This window comes from Alosa pseudoharengus, unplaced genomic scaffold, assembly GCF_046254945.1.
Source record: "Alosa pseudoharengus isolate Yale_2024_CS ecotype anadromous, Long Island Sound unplaced genomic scaffold, YU_APseudo_1.1 YU_APseudo_1.1_scf_1, whole genome shotgun sequence".
NCBI lineage: Eukaryota > Metazoa > Chordata > Actinopteri > Clupeiformes > Clupeidae > Alosa > Alosa pseudoharengus.
This window is the reverse complement of record NW_027468564.1, coordinates 52,159,598-52,167,041: the sequence shown is the minus strand read 5'-3', so window position 1 is coordinate 52,167,041 and position 7,444 is coordinate 52,159,598. Positions and strand designations below refer to the sequence as shown.

The window sequence follows — 7,444 nt, the reverse complement described above, 5'->3', positions numbered from 1 at the left end:
TAGCCGGGTAAGGTAAGAGTGTATTCCCACTGATTAACGCCAAGTCGTCCGGCTGATAGAGAACGTAAAGGTTATGAATATAACCGCGGTTCTCTGAAGGAGAACACAAGGCATTAACCCTTCATGGCCATCTAGTCTTAAGGCGCGTTACATGTTTTTATGACCTCGCTTCAAAATGACTAGAGCAGTGGTCAACCTTTTTGGGAATGAGGGCTACCTGAAGACCCAAAATCATATGAGTAATTGCTTTTGGCCGCACTGGCTAATACAGGTGCTGATCATATAATTAGAATATCATCAAAAAGTTGATTTATGTCAGTGATTCCATTCAAAAAGTGAAACTTGTATATTATATTCATTCATTACACACAGACTGATATATTTCAAATGTTTATTTCTTTTAATTTTGATGATTATAACTGCCAACTAATGAAAATCCCAAATTCAGTATCTCAGAAAATTAGAATATTACTTAAGACCAATACAAAAAAAGGATTTTTAGAAATGTTGGCCAACTGAAAAGTATGAACACGAAAAGTATGAGCATGTAGAATGGCTACAGACAACGATTAGCAGACAGAGCGAGATGTCACTTATACTGCCTACCAGAGAAAATTGGTTGTCTTCTCTATAATACATTTATTCAAAAGGCTTAACAATAAACATATAGCCTTAACTCAAAATTGCTGTTAGGCTTATCATTTTGATCTGTAAAAAATGCTTTTTTTTCTGCTCACTGCACATTTATTAAAGGCTAATGTGTTATAATATTCAATGTTCATTATTGAATGTTTGAATGGAAAGATGCCTTTCCATTTCCATATCAACCTGGTTATAGGAGAACATTTTTACATGTTCAATTTTTTATTAAAAATGACCATCGGCCGATATATTGGTTATCAGTTTTTGAATAACTCAAATATCGAAATCGGTAGGTTATCAGCCTTCAAAATCCCATATTGTTCAGGCTCTATAGGAGATGGAGACAAATTAACACACACACACACACACACACACACACACACACACACACAATCACACACACCAGTGTTGCGCGGGTTTGGTCACAAGCGGCCCGCGGTCGCCCGATATTTTAATCAACTCGGACCGCGAATATTAATTAGGACAAAATTATACCCGACCCGCGATCCGACCCGCTTATTTACAAAATGTGTGCTTTTGGTTATAGGCTGCATGCAGTGTGACAGTAGGCCATTTCTGTAAAAACAAACTAATTTATTTACGAAACTTGATGCAGTAGAACTACACGCAGTAAGCATGCAGGACATAATGTTTGCGCAGGAGAAAGAATGAGAATAAGAGCGCAAGCACGCACGCAACGCACAAAGGATAAGAACACTAGGATAAGATTTGAAGGCCATGGACATACATCTTTCTTTCGAAAACAGAAATGGTGAGGCGAGGTAGGTGTGACGTGGCAAGGAAATTTGGAGTCGACTACGCCACCTAGGGGGTTACACCCTAGGACCAGTTACACTATATTCCCTATAGTACCCACAAGGCAACACAGATTCGTACACTCTTAGGCCAGAGACAAGAGTTAAGTTAACATAATTTATTGATACATACAACACAGATTCAACCATAAAAACAATGCATCAGGTTACAGGAGACGCCTGGGTCAGATCTACTGGATGGTTAATGATGGCAACCACACTGTTACGCCGTAGCTTAACCTGTGACCCGTAATCAAAGGGAGTGGAGCAGGGCAGGGGCTTACCACAGCGAGCAGGATTTCCAAAAAAAAGGGAAAAAGGAGGGACCCAGAAGACACGCACCACACGTGAAGGATAATGACACTGCAATTACACTGCAATTCAGAATAGGCACCCGTTGTACACAGCAGAGAAAAGTGAAGGGGGAACTCCGCCACCTGAAGGTTGGCCTGCCGCCTGTGGGTAACCCACCACACCTGTCCGGAAGAGGGAGAGCGAGAGAGAGAGGAGGAACAGAGACACAAGAGTTGGTAAAAGGCTTGACAGTAATTATATGGCGATCATTCATTCACCAATAGCCTATTTATCAAACTAGGCTAACAAGGCTACTTATCTCAGGCAGGGGCAGGGGAGGCAGTCAGGCTGTCCACCAAGGCCCAGAGGTTGATCCTGACAGTGAAGCTGCCCTGGTCACAGTATGCATACACAAACACACAATCACAATCACAATCACACAATCACAATCACACACACACACACACCTCAAAGATACCAATAGGCCAACAGTTAGAAAAGCATGCGAGTCAAGCATAGGGAGAAACAGTACAGCACTGCATAACCGCATGCACCAAATCAAAGAAAACAACAAACAAAATAAACATGCAGGTTAAACAAAAGACAAGACAACACACCAGGTATAGCCGGCGATAGGCGCCAAATCAAAGAAAACACAGAATAAACATGCAACTCAAGCAAAGGACGGGACAACACACCGTATAGCCGCCAAATCAAAGAAAACAACAACCAAACGTAGGCATGCGGGTAGAGCTATAGAGAGAGAGCAGTACACCACTGCGTAGCCCCATGCGTTAAACTACAAATAGTTCCCAGCAAAACTAGGCACGCCGTTCAATCCCGACCGTATGAAAACGTCATCCACAAATCCACAGCACAACAGAACAGCAGCCTTTCCAAGGCGTGAAGGCACTTGACTGTAATCCACTTCACACGACTGTAAACATGAGCCACATTCCAATTAGAATTAAAGTTAGCAACAATTTAAAAGACTAACAATATTAAGGCTAACATTTGTAATGCATCTACATACCAAGTGGCGATGAATCCCCTCTCTGGGACCGCAGGTCATGAAGTGAGCTTATGCGAGGCTTGGCTACGGCTAGCCGCAATCCGGAGAACAGATAGTTTAGTAGTGGACAGACTCAATTTAAAATACAGGGCGGTAAATGAATTTAAACTAACCTACCTCCAGCTGATTCCCACCGAGCACCCAGCGTCAGAGCTCGCTACAACAGCCTTGCCAGTGAATATGGACCACTCAAACTGACTATAAAAACGTGGAGAGGGAAGTATTACATTCATGAAAGGCACAATGACCTACGACAGGGCTGAACGCCAAAATAGCTTACCTTAGTTAAAACACACTCGTCGGAGAAGTGGCTACACAAACCAACTTGCCACCACACGCCACCGAGTAACGACGGGCACCCCGGAAGCAAAACAAAGACAGGAGAAAGTACCTCCCGGTAGGGATGGGTCGCTCGACACACAGTCCCGACACACGTCTCGGGCTTGCGAAACACTAGTGCTTCAAAACACCGCTTCGGAGCCTATCTTGAAATGAGGTTGTCACGTGACCTATTGAAACGAAGCTTCGTTACCTCACTGACACGTCATGCAGGTCTCAACACAGCACAGACTCACCCAAATAGGTAAACTGTTAATGCATTAAATAATTATATACATAATGTCTAACATAAGCCTGTGTATCCCCCATCTTCATGCTCTGGCCAGTATATATCAGGCTCTTACGGGCACATCTGTTCCACATGAATGTAACTTTAGCCAGTATGCTAGGCTATATGTAGCCTACATTAGTAGCCTAAACAACGTCAAGAATAGTGCCTATGAAGGAGCTTTTAGCTCGGTTGACTGCACGCTCGACTCCCGATCCGGAATAGTAGCCTATTGTTCGCGGGTTCAAGTCCGACGGGTGCAGGCAGATACTAAAGTTCATATTTTTAAACGTACGTTTTCCAAAGCTGGGGGTGTCTTCAGTAAAAAGAGCCGATTAAACGCCAGCACACCAGAATAAATCATATTCTGAAATAAAAACATTTGTATTTGAGTATTCGTGCATTTCTGCAAATTCATGCATGTCTGTAATGTTGGTGTAGGGATTTTTATTGACCACCAGATGGCGTTGTGGAGTAGTGTGTCAAAAGCTTTGAAGCATCAAACCAGTTTGGCTGTAGAAGCGCCACTGTTTCAAAAGCCTCGCTCAGCACATCCCTACCTCCCGGTGATATCCGCTAAGCTAAATATCCAAATAAGAGTCCGCCCTGCAATTAGGGTGATGGTAGCTCCACCAATCACGCACAGAGGAAATGGCACAGAAACGATTGTGGAGGTGTAACCCAATCTGCTGATCTGCCACATAGGCAAGAGAGATACATTGCTGGTCAAAACGTTAGCGTAAGAACTGGTTTATAATGCTGAATGAAACACAAAGCTTTACTAAAGCACATCCACTGTTTAAAGTCACAAACACAACGAACTAAGGTAACTTTTATGCATGCGCGAACCTATACATACCGGTAGATATGGCTGTGTAGTCTGTGCCATAACATTTATTCCTGCAGGCTGCCCGTTTTGGCTGTCATACTTTTAAATGGCTTCGCAAGAAGTAGGCCTAGACCATAACCATAGCCTATATCGCTTTTCCTGAAGGGGTGTCTTTATTATTTTAACTCGCGTCTTGCTTCTTTACTGTTGACTTTACTGTATTGATGCTTTACTGTATTGATGCTAGCTTTCTCGTGATATTTTAAGTAGGCCTATTTGTAGAAAATATATATTTTATTAATTTTAACTGACCCGCCCGCAAATGACCCGAATATCATTAAAATATTTTGTTTATGACTCATAACCGCGGGCGACCGCGGTCATCCGCGGGCGACCGCTTAATTTCGGGCAGACCGCGCAACACTGGAGTGGGTGGAGGTTTTGATGCTATTATATTAGGCTATTTTATATTATATTATATTATATTATATTAGGCTACCTAACATGATATATATAGCTATGATTAATAGGCTAATAATATTAGTTGCCTAATACCTATTAGAATAGATTCCTAGTAGCCTACTATTAGTATAGTGGTGACTGTTCCAAAGGGCAAACCCACGCTACAAGCAAGGTAGCAATCTTGAAAGAGCGGGCTCATCAGCTAAAGCCAGGAGTTGGAGCTTGCCACGAGAGGCTATTGGAGGTGCGGATCTACTGCAATAACACATATTTCAGAATTAAACAAATATCTGATTGTCCATTTAGGCCAGTCTGAAATTCAACTGCCATTTCCTATGCTTCAAGGTGAGGACACTGATGAGGATGAGCCAACCCCTAGAAAAACGGCAAGGCCAGCGATTGACTTTGGGCCAGGTAGGATAGGCTAAACATTTGTGTGTTTACTGTTTAAGGCCATTTCTAGTAACACTCAAATGCTAACAGTACCATTATCTTATTCTGTATTAAAGTGTTTTTTCTTTTGCAGACATCAATAGTGAGTGGCGATTTGGGTCATCAACCACCCAAAGAGGTAATTTAGGCCTAACCCTTCCTACCCGTCCACTACTGAAACATTGACACCCTACGCCTGTATCTGTCAGTCTTTGCCCTCTAACACTCTACTCTTTTTCTTTTCTCTCAAACACCATGCAGACTCACATCAAGAAGGGCATTTTACACAAGGTAAATTTTACACAAACTCTTCCTTAGATACACCAATTTTGAAAAAAATCTAATCGATGCACCTTGTGATTTTCAAATATAGATGCACGTCAGCCACACCAACAGCTGTTGCATGGTAAGTTAAGGAGACACAAACATTCATAGTCATATACATCAGAATGAGCTAAAATGTGAAAGTACACCAGTAAGAAAACATATTTCTAATATTAAGTAACTTAAATTGACAGATATTGGATTAACAAAAGTGGTACAGCTGTTGTCGCAAGTGCTGGACGAAAACAGACAAATGAAAGAGGAAATCAGCAAGCTGGGGAGTGACATTAGGGCCCTAAGGAGAGAGACGGTGAGGCAGGCAACCCCTGAAGCTTCCCCGTCAAACATCAAACTGCCTCTCAACACAATGGAGGAGTTTGAACAGGCAGAAGCTCTCATCAAGGAAAACCCGCTCGAGAAGCAAAAATTGGTACTTAAATGAGCACTACCAAAAAAACTTTAACTAACATTACATTACATCAATTTAAATTATTATGAACATACCTCTTCTTTCCAGCCATCCACTACACCACTCACAGTAATTGTAGGAATAATCCTTGAAAACAAAAGGAACACATTTCTCATTATGTGACACAGATGAGTTCGCTAATATGGTACATAATTATTCATGCAATGTTTCTTTTCATCTGTTTGTTTGTTGGTTCATTATGTCTTGTCAGATCTCTACATTTACTCTTGTTGGTGGGCACACTGCTGAAGTGACCGTAAGGCGGATGCTGCAGAATGGCCTCACCAACAACCTGGCTAGCCTTTTCAACTGGGCAGGAAAAGGCCACAAGAAACCTTTTAAAGAAACAATGCTCAGTGATGTACTGTATGGTATGTTTGTCAAAAAATGTAATGTGTTACTATTACAAGTTACCCTATCTAAAATGTAATAGGCTAGTAGTGTAACTATTTCAATTAGTTTAACAAAGTAATGTAACTAAAAGAAGTTGGGACAAGTCAAAATGTCTACATCGAGAGATAGGCTTTCAGAAAATATGTAGTTTATGAGTATGTGTTCTTGGTTCATTCTTGATTCAAAAGTCTTTAATATAGGGGACAGATTATGTGTTTTTGACTTTTAGCCTTGAGGGAAAACAGCAAAACTCTAAAGACTAGACCCAGGAAGAACCGGAGCATGGGGTACTTTGCTTTATTTGGTGCAAATAACTGACGGTTCAACGCACAGCGTCTTCCTCAGCGTCAAAAGCTCAGTACCCGGTGTGCCCCGGTTCTTCCTTGTTCTTTACAAGAAGCTCAACCTGTTGCAGCCGTCCTGCAATGAGAAGTCTAAATGCAAATTGTTGCTACAAGAAGGCCTATCTTTTCGTTATTGTTCCAAGGAACAAGCAGCGCATTGGCACCGCTGCATCACGTAAAGTAGGCTACTGTACACCGAGATACCTTGTATGAGATGGGGACTATTGAAAACGCACTATGACAGCCGGGTTATGCTTATGGGGGTTTCAGTTGGCTCCAGAATTGGCTAGACCAGTGATCCTCACTATTTTTTACACAAGAGCCACATTGGCAGTGCAAAATCAAAGAGAGCCACTTTTACGACAACATACTAACTCACCTTTGCAAATGTGCATTTCTACATATAATATATAATATACATTCTAATATAAATACATATCAATAAATATCCCACAAAAAAGAAATAACACAGCCAATAGCTAAATATATACAGCCAAGGCTTAATAACTTCATTAGCTTCATTCAACTTCACCTTCATTATTTGGGTGAAGGGAGAAGTATAATTCAGATGTTTGCGTTTTTATAGTGCAGTATTGTATGTTTATGAAGCACATTTGAAAAAATATATTGGCTGTGTTACCACATAGCCTACCCTGGGTCCCATTTAGAAACGGCCACATAGCACATTCGCGCTTTCCGTAAAACACGCAGCTGCATGAAATGTCTTACAACTTATCGCCACAAGGTGACAGTTTAAGTCC

General features: G+C 41.5%; 2 long non-coding RNA genes across 5 annotated transcripts; one reads left to right on the top strand and one right to left on the bottom strand.

Moving 5' to 3' along the window:
- Positions 1-1,561: 1,561 nt before the first annotated feature.
- Positions 1,562-4,105, bottom strand: LOC143111915 (uncharacterized). Of its 4 annotated transcripts, XR_012984653.1 has the most exons (4): positions 3,991-4,105; positions 3,104-3,214; positions 2,941-3,021; positions 1,562-2,853 (listed from the first exon to the last, which is right to left on the bottom strand). It is a non-coding gene; the product is annotated as an uncharacterized LOC143111915 (long non-coding RNA). The 4 variants fall into 4 exon arrangements; XR_012984663.1 differs by having other exon boundaries at positions 1,562-2,688; positions 2,785-3,214; XR_012984644.1 differs by having other exon boundaries at positions 1,562-3,021.
- An 830-nt stretch (positions 4,106-4,935) lies between these two features.
- On the top strand, positions 4,936-5,556 carry LOC143111845 (uncharacterized). The gene is made up of 5 exons (XR_012984631.1): positions 4,936-4,965; positions 5,067-5,135; positions 5,248-5,292; positions 5,415-5,444; positions 5,527-5,556. It is a non-coding gene; the product is annotated as an uncharacterized LOC143111845 (long non-coding RNA).
- The last annotated feature ends 1,888 nt before the right edge of the window (positions 5,557-7,444 follow it).